The sequence below is a fragment of the Macrobrachium nipponense genome, chromosome 2 (genome assembly GCF_015104395.2).
Source record: "Macrobrachium nipponense isolate FS-2020 chromosome 2, ASM1510439v2, whole genome shotgun sequence".
NCBI lineage: Eukaryota > Metazoa > Arthropoda > Malacostraca > Decapoda > Palaemonidae > Macrobrachium > Macrobrachium nipponense.
Genome location: NC_087201.1, coordinates 119960882 through 119977059, shown reverse-complemented (window position 1 = coordinate 119977059; position 16178 = coordinate 119960882). Strand labels below are relative to the sequence as shown.

General features: G+C 36.2%; 1 long non-coding RNA gene across 1 annotated transcript in view; it reads left to right on the top strand.

The window, feature by feature from the left end:
- The window catches only part of LOC135220948 (uncharacterized), a 484733-nt gene that overhangs the window by 273690 nt on the left and 194865 nt on the right, over positions 1-16178 (top strand). The window contains exon 2 of the long non-coding RNA XR_010315833.1: positions 4283-4320. This is a non-coding gene — a long non-coding RNA (uncharacterized LOC135220948). The remainder of the gene's footprint in view (positions 1-4282; positions 4321-16178) is intronic.

Genomic DNA, 16178 nt, shown 5'->3' with positions numbered 1-16178 from the left:
TGGGATGTGTTGTATCTCTTCAGTTCTAGTTCCATCCATTATTTCTTGTCTGGTTTTCGTTTAAAGTAAATAGGTGACTGTCTATGTTATGCCTGTCAGTATTTCAAATGTTTCTATTAGTTGTCCTCGCAGTCGTCGTGTTTCTAAGCCATACATGTTCAGGCTCTCTAGTCGTCTTCGGTAACCTATTTGCCTGATGGATGGATTTAACTTTGTGGCTCTTGCTTGTACTCTTTCTAATCTATTTATCTTTTCTTAGTGTTGGTGACCAAAACTGTACTGCATATTCAAGATGGTGTCTAACTATTGATGTGTAGAGCTACAGCACCGTTTCCTTATTTCTGTATTTGAACTGGCTCTTATGTATCCCACTAGTTTCTGTGCCTTCTTTTCAGCACTGTTTTGTGGATTTTAATTCCTTGGTAATAATGACTCCAAGGTCCTCCTCTTGTTCTACACTACTTATGTCATTCCCAAGCAGCATTTACTGGCATGGGGGTTGTTTGTTCCTATTTGTAACACTTTACACTTATCTACGTTGAAAGGCATTTGCCATTGTTTTGATCACTCCTATTTTCATTAGATCATTTCTTAAACTCTCCACTACATCTGAGTCTGCTGTATTTACACCTAGTTTGGTGTTATCTGCAAATTTGGCTATTCTGCTAGTTAAGCCTATATCAATGTCATTAATGTAAATCAGAGAGAGAGAGAAAGAGATCGCGCACTTACCAACTGATGATCTTGAACTTTAGATCAAAGCGAAATTTCTTGACGGGAAGATCCAGGAATAGTGGCTATGATTCAGATTATCGTCAGGTGATTTCGTCTTTCTGATCTCTCATGACTTTTATTCTTTTATTTATTCTACTGGGAAGCTTTCTACTTTCGTCCTTAGCGCATCTCTAGACAGGGCACATTGGTTATTGTGCAAAGTGCTTCCTATGTCGCACACTAGTCAGAAATCATCCTCTTTCTTTCTTGCTTTCTTTCTTTCTTTCTTTCTTTCTCAAAAGTGGTATGCTCTCTCTCTCTCTCTCTCTCTCTCTCTCTCTCTCTCTCTCTCTCTCTCTCTCTCTCTCTCAGAAGAAGAAGAAGAAAAGTAAACATCAGTCATGCATACCAAGAGACAGAAGGATCTTGTTCCAGAAAATCAGAAAGTGGAAAAAAGGTCTTGCAAAAGAAAAAAATGCATGGAAAGTTATAGAGCTAAAAGTAAGATAGAAAATGCAGGACAAAGATTATACAATCAAAAGAAAATGAAAAACGGGACTTGGAAGAAAAAACCCTAGTAAATATCAAGCAAAACCCCAAACTATTATACTCGTACGCGAAAAAGATGAATAAAAGAAGAATAGAAATAGGCCCTCTAAGAACTGAAGGGAGATTAACGAATAAAAAAAATAAATATGCAACATATTGGCAGAACGATATAAGAGAGAATTCACCCCTAGAATTGATAATGATATAGAAGTAAGGGACAAAAATAGTGAATATTTAGCTGACTAGATATTAATGAAGCTGATATTGTGGGGGGCAGGGCTATTTAATGAAATTAAAAATGGAGCTGCGCAGGGCCTGATGGTGTCCTACTATTTTGTTAAAGAAAGTAGTTCATTCTATCGCAAAGCCACTTGCAATATTATTAAGACAAAGTGTAGATACAGGCAAGATTTATGATGAGCACAGATAGCATATATTAACCTACTTTCAAAAATGGATCCAAGACTAGAGGCAAGTAATTAGAGGCCTGTGAGTCTAACATCACATATTATGAAAGTGTATGAAAGGGTAATGAAGAAAAATATTATGAAACATTTAATGAAAAATAATTTGTTAAATATAGGACAACATGGTTTCGTACCCGGAAAAAATACACAAACCCAACTGTTAGTCCACTGTGAGAACATATACAAAAAAATTATGAAAAGCAGGAAATGAAAAACAGATGTGGGTTTATCTAGGACTTTGCAAAAGCTTTTTGACAAGGTAGACCTAATACATTAGCGAAGAAAATTAGAAAACATAATGTAGTGGATAAAGTAGGCAGATGGTTAAAAGAATTTTTATACAACAGAAAACAGATAGTTATTGCAAACGATGAGAAATCGGATGAAGCTAAAGGTTAATATCCGGTGTTACACAAGGTTACAGTTGGTTAGCTGCATTACTGTTAGTTATTATGATTGCAGACGAGACAGTAATGTTAAGGACTGCGGTAGTGAGTAGTTTTCCGATGACACAAGAATAAGTAGAGAAATTACTTGTGATGAAGATAGGAAAAACGTGCTACAAAAGAGACCTTAACAGAGATTATGATTGGGCAGAGGTTAAATAGGATGGTATTTAACTCTGATAAAAAAAAAATTAAATTTGAATCAATAAATTATGGAGACAGAGAAGGAAAGCGTATGCATATAGGGGACCTAATAATGAGACAATCACGAATAAGGAAGCAGTTAAAGACCTTGGTGTGATGATGAATGAATAGGAACATGTTATGCAATGATCAAATAGCAATTCTATTGGCAAAATGAAAGCAAAAAATGGTGAATGTTGTTACGGCACTTCAAAACAAGAAAAGCTGAACACATGATTATGCTTTATAAAACATATGTTCGTAGTCCACTTGAATATTGCAATATGATATGGTACCCACACTATCAAAGGATATGCACAAATAGAGAGTGTACAAAGGTCCTTTACGAGCTAGAATAGAAGAAGTTAAGGACCTTGACTACTGGGAAAGACACATCCTTCAAAATTATATAGTCTAGAAAGGAGAAGAGAACGCTACATGATAATTCAGGCATGGAAACAGATAGAAGGAATAGCCGAAAACATCATGGAGCTAAAAAATATACAGAAAGAGCAAGCAGAGGTAGATTAATATGCCCAAAACATACAGGAAAAATAAGAAAGCACACAGAACATTAATCCACTACGCACCAGCATCGATAATGCAGCGTCTATTCAATGCGTTGCCAGCTCATCTGAGGAACATATCAGGAGTGAGCGTAGATGTGTTTAAGAATAAGCTCGACAAATATCTAAGCTGCATCCCAGACCATCCAAGATTGGAAGATGCAAAATATACCGGAAGATGGTACTAGCAACTCTCTGGTAGACATTAGAGGTGCCTCACACTGAGGACCTGGGGCAACCCCGAACAAGAGTAAGGGTCTGTAAGGTAAGGTAAGTAATCTCTCTCTCTCTCTCTCTCTCTCTCTCTCTCTCTCTCTCTCTCTCTCTCTCTAATCTATATATATATATATAGATATATATATATATATATGTGTGTGTGTATATATGTATGTATGTATATATATATATATATTTATATATATATATATATATATATATATATATATATATATATATATATATATATATATATATATATATATATATATATAGTATACACACACACACATATGTATATATATTAGTAGAAATTCTTCTGTTAAAACAGGATACGTCTCAAGTATACACACACACACACACACATAAGATATATATAATATACATATATATATATATATATATATATATATATATATATATATCAGTTTTTGCTTTATAGCTTAATTATTGCTCACAATAGATTCATTCGTGCGTTTGTATGTTTGAAAGCATGTATTTTTGGATGAGGTTGTAAGCCACTTGCTTGGAATATAATGTTCATCTGTGTGCATTTTCTTTATTTATTATTTTCATATTTTTCTGATTATATATTGAAGATCTCCGAGCGCTGAGACCCAAACACGCATACATTATCCTGGTAAAAGATCCAGTTGCTACAGAAAGGTATCAGTGTTCCCTGATTCTTCGAATTTTAAATACATTTTTCGGAGATGAAACATATTTTTCTGATTCAAATATTGACAAATTTGTCTTTTAAGAGAACGTATTTGGATGAAACTTCGAAATGAATTTTTATATCCTTCATAACTAAGTGAATAATCACTGTACCATAGTAATGAGATTCTACAATTAAGCACCCAAGTCACTTACTGTAATCCTTGCTGCAATATGATTCATATTCATTCATTTTATGTATATGTTGCTTGTTGCGAATTCATTATACTATATGTAAATAGAGACAGTACAGTGGTGCATTGTGATACATTTTTTGAAATCTAATTGCAAAGGTCATCAGTAGTTTTTCCTCTATAATGACTTAAATGTTATTTTTCAGAGTTTTGCCTCATAATTTGAAAGTATGATAAACAAAATTTGGTATTCTGTTTCAATGTTGAACTTTTTTCCTTTTTTTTTTCAGCAACGACTTCAAGAGAAGGAATTCTAAGGAACTTATTGGTAGGTGTGAGATGTACTTATTGTTCTGTTTGAGTTAGTCTTGCGAAATGTCAGTGGATTCGCAGCGTTAGTCACGGTTACTAAGAACACTGGCTGCATGTGTAACTGAATCTGCACGGTTTCGAGTTAGGGCCTTATATCATACCGTGTTTGTTGTGTTAGGCTTCGTCAGCCAAGGAGTGTTGTATTTTAGGCAAATAAAGTGGGTTTATACTCTCTAGTGTGTCGAATGTTGTTTTCGGTTTTTAATGAAAAAACTTTTGTTTCTGAACATAATCTTGTTTCCAAGGAAAGCATCTTATACCCAAGAATAACGACAAGTAAGACACTTGAACATTGATTTGAACAAATAATTTAATGAACAGAGGAACTTAACTTTATTCAAATAGTGACACTTATTGAATAGTGAATGCAGTATCAGAATTATAGGGGTTGACCGCTGAGCAAACAAGTGTTGTAGTACTGCATCATTCGTGTGTTACTTACTGAATCCCGAATAAAACCTCATGGTAAAAGCTTTCTTGCACGCCTTGCATGTTAGTGCCCTACCTTTTCATTACCTCTATATGCCTTGCATTGAGCCTCTTCCTAATTCCCCTTCTCATCAGAAAGCATTATGATCCGCCCTGTTAACTACGCATATCTTTTGCCACTTCTGTGTGGCTCAACTATTCCCATCCTTTTAGTTTTTTATACACACAGTGCCACTGAATTCATTTCAACAGTATTAACTTTTTTTTATTCTATTATTCTACAGTCTTTCTTACTCTGGTATAAACACACGCACAATCTATAATGTGTATATATATATATATATATATATATATATATATATATATATATCTATAATATATACATATATATATATATATATATATATATATATATATATATATATATACATATATATATATATATATATATATATATATATATATATATATATATATATATATATATACTATATACTATATATATATATATATATATATTATATATATATATATTTATATATATATATATATATATATGTGTGTGTGTGTGTGATTATATTTGTGTCATTTTCCCTGTGTGCTTCTTTAAATTTCAGAGAGAGAGAGAGAGAGAGAGAGAGAGAAGAGAGAATGTGGGTACGGGAATGTCACTAATAAAGTGTAAGGGATCAGCATAGCTGTAGATTAAATCAACGCATTTTCTTGCCACTATCCTCGGGTATGAAAAATAGAAAGGAATGTCACATCAGACATTGCTGAAGTGATGGCTCTACAGTAAACGGTACATTTCTTTCAGAAAAGGACGAGAAATAGGGAACAAACACGATGCGTATGTAAAGATGATAAATGGAAGGAAGCAGGAGGTACGGCGTGCGTAAATTGGTAATTTGTCAGAATATAAAGTAACTGAAAATGTTTTATAAACATCAAAAGGAATTCTGATTACAGTGTAGAATCAGCATTCCTTCTGCGTTTATGGTGTTCTTAGGAGCCGAGAGTTTTGTGTGTGTGAGAGAGAGAGAGAGAGAGAGAGAGAGAGAGAGAGAGAGAGAGAGAGAGAGAGAGAGAGAGTTATACACTGTATTCAGACCTTCTCTTGTATTATTTTTTAATGGATGCTTTCTTTTTCTCAACTACTTCTTTGTAGCACAGAATATTAAATTTCGGAGGGGTAAGTATGCCTGGTCAGTGTTTTTGTCTAATGAACCCGGATGAGGTAAACAAGAATACGCTGTTTTGCGTGTTCGGTAGTTTCTTGAGGGCTTTAGGATTTTCTCTTCATACCTCTGTTTTTCTGGCCCTTTATAATTTGTCTCACTAGATGCTTCATATATATATATATATATATATATATATATATATATATATATATATACATATATGTATTCTATATAAATTATTTATATAAATTATATGTATACTTACATATACAAAATTTTTTAATATATATATATATATATATATATATATATATATATATATATACATATATATAGATATATATATATATAATTATATATATATATATATATATATATATATAATATGCATGCATGCTTTTCAGTACCTAATTTAGCTTGCCAGCTGCGGTACATATTTTACGTGATATTTATATCATAACAAAAGAAGATTAAGCTTAGAACTGAAATAATGAAATTGAGTGTTCACGTAGAAGTTCACTCTTTCTCTTGTGAGACGGCGCTACACCTAACAGAAAGTATTTCATATTCCGTGCGATTTCACTTTTCGTCTAATTCGGAATATATTTTGGGGGCGCATATGAATAACTCCAACAGAAGTGTTGCACGTGCGCGAGCATAAATTGCTTGATGGTGGCACGGGACGACAGGAGGCGCCTTGAGTGTGAGAGGTACTCTCACTCCATTCGCTTTTTGCTCCGATGGCCGCCTTCCTTTCGGGTGTCCTGGCAGCAGATTGATGGGTCGTCCTCTGGTCTCTTATTTGACTGCGCCGAATATCTTCAGACCTCTGAGAATGGGACCTTTGTTTTCGTACGTCATCTAAAAGTTGAAATTTGGGATAATTTTAGCGGGCGGAATGTACACTGAGGCATGTATGTGCGGTTGTTTGCGGACAATGGGAACGCGGACATCCAAGAACAAGTCTGAGTGTTAACCTTTCGTAATTTTTTCAGTCAACGTAGGCTATGATTTATATATCTATATTTTTTAATCGATTCCAGATTTGTGTAATACGAGATGTCTGACAGTTTTCCTACCATTCCGTGCTCACTATCCTCTTTTGTATATAAATTAATATAATTATTTAAGTAAACATTTTTCCCCGTTTACAAACTCTCTCTCTCTCTCTCTCTCTCTCTCTCTCTCTCTCTCTCTCTCTCTCTCTCTCTCTCTCCTTATAGGCTGTGGTATCTGTTGTAATACTCAGGGGCTCAAATATATACGTAATAACGGATGAATCTTCTTAGGAGTTTTTTTTAGTTCCTTTTCCACATTTGAACGGTGAAGAATAAACAACGGGATAATAAATTTTCCTAGCTAGAGACGTTGTACAGTAGTCAGTTGTACGAAGGGTATAAAGATTCTTGTTGTCTTTTCTTGAGAATTTGGTAACAAAAACAAAAGGTTCATTGGATGACTTTGAAGAATGGATGTTGAAACAGGCTGTTAAAAATGGCTTTGATTAATCTTCAAATATTGTGAACAAATCATGGATTTTCTCTTGAACAAATGGATATTTTTCTTCTTGTCTTGAATATTAATACTGTTTTGGCTGTTCATATTCTGGATGTATGCGGATTTTCAATAATAATAATAATAATAATAATAATAATAATAATAATAATAATAATAATAATAATAATAATAATAATAATAATAATAATAATAATAATATGAAAATTATTAACTTAGTAGGGCCAGACGAAAAGCTGCTGTTGTATCTTGAGTGGTTCTCTTATGAAAATGACTTAAGTTGTAAAAAAGAGGAGGTTTCGTTTATTCCATTGCCAAGAAACTTTAAGGTACAAGAAGGTTTTTCAGATAACTCGAAAATCCTGCTAAAACTTACACCCGAAGATAGTTTGCGTTCAGCAATAATTGAGAGGAATATGTCTGAGAATTTGACCGAGAATTGCATATTCCAAATTCATCATGCTATTCGTGACAAGTATATTTTTCCACAAGACGGCTTTTGTATATAGAAATAGAATACTTGGTGAAGAAATGTAGAAGTTTATTGTTTCTGATTTCTTTGTTGTTTAATTCTCGGGTGCAATACAAGTCATAGCTATTACTAAATACCACATAACAGTAACATGACTGCAAGTTGGTGTTTCCAGAAAGCGAAAATTGTGAATATATTACTTGACCTGACGGATGTGAAGTTTCTCATGCATTCCTTCCTAACTGTAAAATCAGACAGTCGGTCATTAGAGGAGTTGTAGGTCACTCTGCAAGGCTTGCATTATACTTAACGAGATAGCATCTGTCCAGTCTGTGGTTGCCAGCGAATGACTGCAGAGAACAGCCAAAGGAGCTTCGAAAACAGCGGAGAGATCGGAGACTTTATCGTTTTAGCCCTGTAATCATCTGATGCTCCCTCTGCAATGTGAAGCGGATGACATGGAGCTACTTGGGTGACATGGAGGTTTCATGGTTGACATGGAGTTTCTGTGGATGAAAGGAAATTGACCGTTAAGGAGGTTGATATTCGCTACTGAAGATAACTTCAACTACTCTCCTCATAAAAAAAGAATGTGATGATAGATGCTCGTTCCGTTAGAATCCTGTGACTTCTTATTCTGAGCATTTAAATGGTACGTTTTTAGGTTCTCTATATAAATTTGGGTTGCCATAGAATGGCTCATGCACGTATAGCAATATAGTTATATAATCTTACTTTCCCACTTAATTTCAGTATAGTTCATTTCTGCTGAATATATTATGTATGTATGTCATGGAACAGCTCTTTCAGTAATTAGTGCGTGTAGTTGTCTTTGTGACACTAATCCTGACATAGACCAGGGACTTTGCTAATTAATATTTAGGAGAGCCGAGTAAAGACACGATGGCTAAAGTATGCAAAAGGGAATATTTACTCATTGGCATAGGGTAGTCCCTATTTCAAAAACCGAAATTCTTATTTTTTTCGTACGCAGTTTTAAATATTAATTACTATTCATTTTTTTCTGTTCTTTTAGCTCTGACTGAGGAACATCAGTTTGGTTAATTGTCTGATAACCTGTGCGATAAGTAGAAATGATTTCACATGTCTCTGTGAATCAGATACGAAAAGAAAATTTTTTTATTTTCAGGAGTCCACAACATTGTGATTATTGTTGCTTCCAACAATAATCACAGGTAGATAAAGTATTAAATTATGGGAATATCAATTTATTTATTTTGTTTTGGCTATCGACTCTCCAGTCACCCCCCCCAACCCCCCTGTCTGGAACCCCACACCCTCCACCCCGGCTAGAAAACTCATGTGATTTACAAATTTGGTACCATTGAGAAGTGATTCATCTAAGGGCTTGAAATGAAAACTGATATAGCTTGTTAAAAAGTCTATCCTTATTTTATCTGTGCTATTCTACATAGCCTGAAGTACTTCAACTTGTTGCCTGTCTTGGAAGGGTATAATTATTATTTTTAATGAGACGTTTGATTATTATTTGCAAGTATTTATTTTTCTCCGTCGCCATTTTTGAAGGCTAAAAGTGATATTATTCCTTTAAAAAGTTTTAAACAGGGCGTAAGGGTTCAGTCGGTTAATCAAGCCACTCTTTCTTTTAAAAGCTTTCCACTTAATAAAAACCTTCGGCATCAGCAGTTGAATTAGTGAATAAAAACGCTCAGCATCAGCAGCTGAATTAGTGATTTGTGCAATTGAACTGGAACCTGAGAATTCTTAAAGTAATCCGCAACGACTTTTTTGGCAGTCTTCTAAGCATTATTATTATTATTTATTATTATTATTATTTTTTTTTTTTTTTTTTTTTTTGCTCTATCACAGTCCTCTAATTCGAGTGGGTGGTATTTATAGTGTGGGGTTCCGGGTTGCATCCTGCCTCCTTAGGAGTCCATCACTTGTCTTACTATGTGCGCCGTTTCTAGGATCATACTCTACTGTATGAGTCCTGGAGCTACTTCAGCCTCTAGCTTTTCCAGATTCCTTTTCAGGGATCTTGGGGTCGTGCCTAGTGTTCCTATGATTATGGGTACAATTTCTGCTGGCAAATTCCATATCCTTCTTATTTCTATTTTCAGGTCTTGAGACTTATCCATTTTTCCCTTTCTTTCTCTTCAACTCTGGTGTCACGTCTGGTCTATTTGCACGTATCACCCTATCTGTTCTGATACCATAGTCCCAGAGGATCTTTGCCTGATCGTTTTCTCAGTCCTTCAGGTTGGTGTTCGTACCACTTATTACTGCAAGGTAGCTTGTGTTTCTCGCACAGGCTCCAGTGGAGGGCTTTTGCTACTGAATCATGCCTCTTTTTGTACTGATTCTGTGCAAGTGCCGGACATTCGCTTGCTATGTGGTTTATGGTTTCATTTTTCGTATTGCACTTCCTACATATGGGAGAGATGTTGTTTCCATCTATCGTTCTTTGGACATATCTGGTTCTTAGGGCCTGATCTTGTGCCGCTGTTATCATTCCTTCAGTTTCCTTCTTGATCTCTCCCCTCAGTAGCCATTGCCACGTGTCATCAATGGCTAGTTCTTTAGTCTGTCTCATGAATTGTCCGTGCATTGGTTTGTTATGCCATTCCTCTGTTCTGCTTGTCTTTCTCCTGTCTCTGTATATTTCTGGGTCTTCGTCTACTGTTATCAGTCCTTCTTCCCATGCGCTCTATAGCCACTCGTCTTCACTGGTCTTCATATATTGCCCCAGTGCTCTGTTCTCGATGTTGACGCAGTCCTTTATGCTTTGTAGTCCCCTCCCTCCTTCCTTTCGTGTTATGTATAGTCTGTCCGTATTTGCTCTTGGGTGTAGTGCTTTGTGTATTGTCATATGTTTCCTCTTTTTCTGGTCTATGCTGCGGAGTTCTGCCTTCGTCCATTCCACTATTCCTGCGCTGTATCTGATTACTGGCACTGCCCATGTGTTTATGGCTTTTATCATATTTCCAGCGTTGAGTTTTGACTTGAGTATCGCCTTGAGTCTCTGCATATATTCTTTCCTGATCGTGTCCTTCATCTCTGGATGTTTTATATCCCCTCCTTCCATTATTCCCAGGTATTTGTATCCCGACTCATCTATGTGTTTGATGTTGTTCCCATCTGGTAACTTTATCCCTTCAGTCCTTGTTACTTTGCCCTTTTGTATGTTGACTAAGGCACATTTTTCTATTCCAAACTCCATCCTGATGTCCCCAGATACAATCCTTACAGTCTGGATTAGGGTATGTATTTCCTTGATGCTCTTACCATACAGCTTGATGTCGTCCATGAACATCAGATGGTTAATTCTGATGCCTCTTTTCTTGAGTTGGTACCCAGCATCCATCTTCTGCAGTACTTTTGTCATGGGAATCATGGCTACTACGAAGAGTAGTGGGGGCAGTGAGTCGCCCTGGAAGATACCTCTCCTGATATTAACCTCTGCTAGTCTTATTCCAGAGCTTGTAAGTATGTGATTCAGTTGTGCATTGTATTTTTGAGGAAGCTGATGGTGTTTTCCTCTGCCCCATATATTTTCAGGCATTCTATTAGCCATGTGTGTGGTACCATGTCGAAGGCTTTCTTATAGTCTATCCATGCCATGCTTTGGTTGGTTTTCCTTCTCCTACTGTTCTTCATTACCATTTTGTCTATCAGGAGCTGGTCTTTTGTGCCCCTACACTTCCTTCTGCAGCCTTTCTGTTGGTGGGGTATGGTGTTTGTATCCTCTAGGTAGTTGTATAGCCTTTCGCTGATGATACTTGTTAGTAACTTCCACATTATTGGTAGGCAGGCGATAGGCCTGTAGTTACTGGCTATATTTCCCTTACTCTTGTCTCTCCTCTCTGGACTAAGGATGTTCTTCCTGTGGTCATCCATTTAGGCGCATGGTGATTTGTGATACAATGCTGGAGTTGTTCTTCTATTCTTGAGTGTAGGGCCTTGAAGTTTTTTGAGCCAGTATCCATGGACTTCATCGGGACCTAGGGCTTTCCAGTTGGGCATTTTCTTTAGTTGGTGTCTGACTGTGTCTGTCGTGATCTCTGTGAAATCTTGTTTTATTCTCCCCTGTTTCTTCAGCCTTGACTTCTTGGAGCCATGTTGCATGTTTGTTGTGTGATACCGGATTACTCCATATGTTTTCCCAGAGTCTCTTACTTGGTTCGGGTTCAAGAATTTCTTGGTGGTTGTCTTCCCCTCTTAAGTTGGCTGTATAGTCTTTTCTGGTTGGTTCCGAATAGTTTGTTCTATTGGTATCCCTTATTCCTGTTCATGTACCGTTGGATCTTATGTGCTTTGGCCTTAAGCCTCTGTTTTACAACTTCCATTGTGTTGTTTAGTCCCCTCTATTATTATTATTATTATTATTATTATATTAGGAAGTAGTAGCAGCATAGATACTGAACTACAAATTTTATGGCCAATGTAGATTGACTGGATTGAAGAAGATAATTACCCTTCGAAGGCTAATAGATGATATGCCAAACAAAACTCCTGGAAAGGAAGGTGAGTAGACCCTATTACATGATGACACAAAATAGGCAACATAATTGATTGGATTTAAGACGAAGAAATGTAAGAGTACTCTTTAATATCGGGAACGAACTGCAATCGAAGCACGTGGTCATTGAATTCAAGAACAAGTATTAGTTATCTTTAATAGTAAACACGATTAAAATTTTCACTTTAGATATTGCTTATTATGTTTGTATATAAGAAGAATGGAGGATTGTATTCAAACACCAATGAAACCTTTCCAGTGTTTTTTTCTTTCTTTTTATTCGGTGAACTTAAGCTTCTGTCGGTATATTTAAATTCCGTTGCGTGTAACTGTTGTAACTGTAGTAGGATCACATAACCCAGTCTCTGTAATGTACAGAAGAAACATAAATACCACGACAACCGAGACACGTCATTAAAGTGACAGCCCCCCCTTCCCACTAATGATGAAAACAAGTCCCTTGCCCCCTTCCCTTCCCCCAAACTCCGCCCAAAAGATACGCGCCCAAGTTCTTGGCTACAGATTGCTGCCCCTGTCAGCTTTTTTCTTTGACAGAGAGGACGTTTATTAATATTGACCGGGATGTCACCAAAGCGTCATGTCATGCCTTAGTTTAGAAGTCAAGGGATGTTGCTTATTAATAATGTCTCATCTGGTCTTCGTTGAATTGTCACTGGAGACAGAAGAGAGAGAGAGAGAGAGAGAGAGAGAGAGAGATAGAGAGAGTTCGACTTACAAAAGTATTGTGGTTCTTGCGATGCTATGTAATTGAAAAGGGTTTCTCTCAATAATCAGGAATTTAATTCTTTTCTGTTTGTCCCACTGACACCCCTGAAATGGTCAATGCCTAGGTCTGAACCTAGAATTTTTCTTCAATTAAATGTAAAGAAATGTTATCCATATGGATACTGCATACTTTGTACAACTGTCATCAGGTAAAGATACAAAATCTACCCGTAGTATATCCCTAAAGGGTAACTACTTAGTAAAACGGTATGTGTACTGTTCTAATGAGTTTTTTTTTATTCCATGTATTGCATATAAATGAAGGATATCAGTGTCATTGTAGTCTGGTTTCTATCGCAGAAATAATATTAGGATAGTGTGCAGTTTTTTGGTGATATTATCCATACATATACCATTCAGTAAAAGCGGGTTCATTTGATGAGTGTTCCTTAAAATTCAGAAATAATAAAAAGAGACAGCTTTAGACAGAGTAGCCGAAACACAAGCAAAGAGATCCAACGGAAGAGACTGTGTCATAGAGCTAAAGGACTGGAACTCTCAAGTCCATTGTATGAAGGGAAGGATTGGAGACATAACAAAATACAATTTGTTGGCCCCTGCTTTCGAAAGTTATACCAACGCGCTGCATGGTTAAGGCTAAATCACCCTACAAGCTCCCAAATATATTTGTAGTCGTACGGCTATGAAAACAATTCTCAATACGTCATCCCAAATGAAAGTCTGTCTCCTGTTACTTATCTTACCACAAATCGGTGTTGACTTTTTATCCTTGTCTGCCTTGAAAGTACATATCATGTATTCCTTTCTTGACCTCATTATATCTATACTTTCCTGCTGTATGTGATTCTGCTCAGCGTTTGTAAGCGTCATGCTGTTCGTGATGGCTGCTTGAACGAGTGCGACGGACCATTTCTTAGACTTGTATTTCTGTCATGGAGGGCTAGCCACGCCATCAAAACCATAAACATGCTTCCCGGCTAATTTGTTCAGCGGTTTTCTGTTTCTCCTTGACGTTTTTCAAGTGCTGTCGGACATTTTTTATGAGTTATATATAATACATCATGTATTCTTCTTCTTTTTATTTACCCATAAAGTTAATATTTTGGCCTAGTGAACACAACTCTTCACTGTACCATTTACGTATTTTCCATCTTTTAACAAATCATTCATGGAGAGACTAGAATCATAAATATAAACAAATATTATGTAATATAGATTCAGATTTTAGACTCGAGCTTTTTCTTTCAAGGTTTTTGTCTGTAAAGAGCCATCAATAATTCAGAATCGCTTCCAGTTAAGGCGTATGGAAAATGATTGTATAACCTGTTATAGTCAACGGTATGTAGAACACGCCTGTAGTGAAGCCAGACTTTGTTGATCGTTGGATTTTATGATCTCAGAAGGATGAATCGTAAAAGGGGATAGACAAACGTAGAAATCCTCCGTGTATATATATATATATATATATATATATATATATATATATATATATATATATATATATATATATATATTGTGTATATATATACATACACACACACACACACACACACACATATATATATATATATATATATATATATATATATATGTATTGTATATATGTATGTATACATATACATACATACATACATATATATATATATATATATATATATATATATATATATATATTTACTGACATGCATATGTATATATATAATATGGTTTTATCGGTTTGTATGAAACGCAACGTATTAAACGCAACGCGTAATCAATCATAACTACTGCAAACGGACTGCAATATATTAGCTCATATCGGCTGACAAATTTATTTCTTATCACCTTAAAGTTTTCCTTTCTCATTCATCCCATTTAGAGACCCTCGAGAGGGGTGTGGTTAAATTCTGTCCTTTTTGACGTTTTCGTGCTGTGATTTATTCCCATTACTAAAGGCATTTCTTAATGTGACCTTGCACTTAACTTGGAGAGACCCCTATTAACGAAGTCGAAATTTATGTCTCTGACACATCTCTGAGCCTTTTTATTACATCATGAGACCCTTACAGAGAGATAAAATGGCTTATTTATCTCTCATCTCGAGACCGTAGGCAAGGAATTCGTTTTTCGTCAAGTGTTGGAAGCACCTGAACGGCCGGCCCGTCCCTTGAAGCCCAGAGACAACAACATCCATCTGTATAATCTGGGTCAGGCACCATCTGGCCCTCTTGACTGTCTCGAGATCTCCGTCTATAAATACGATGCTCTGTATAGGACACACCGACCTTTTTGAAAGTCTTGGGGCAAGGAGAGAGAGAGAGAGAGAGAGAGAGAGAGAGAGAGAGAGAGAGAGAGAGAGAGAGAGGTTTGTGTAGGGGAGGGGTTATTACGCGTAAAACATTTCGCCTTGAATTTTCAAATGCCATCTGGTGATGGGTTCAAAGTCTTCCTTTGCTTCATCAATTGCGAGTGAATCGAGTTTTTCTTACCGGCGGCCATGTCAGTATTCTCCTATTACTCCCGTTGTATGACGATCGTATTATGTTTGTCCTTATATCTTTCAGTTCTATTTGAAAACTCGCATGATCCCGGTGGATCTTAAACTTTTTTTGCCTTGCGAACCCCTCTCTCCCCTACCCCTGAAATTTTTGCCAACTGTGAACTGTTTTGTCTAATTGTAAACTACCATTAAACTTCATTGCTTATATAATGATTGACTTATATATTGGATTTTTATTATGTTTTGAGATATATGTAATTAGAAAACCTATGGAAGCAGTGACAATGTTTTTGGTAATTTTGCAAATATCATCACAAAATAAAAAGATAATAGGCCCCATCTGGCAACCGTGCTTGCGGCCCCCCCGCCCCTCGGAAGTTTTTTTTTTTTTTCCCTTTTTTTCTCTCCCCCACCGCCGCCGCGCCGCGCCGCCGCCGCCGCCGCCGCCGCCGCCGCCGCCGCCAGTTTAAGAATCACCGCCTTGATG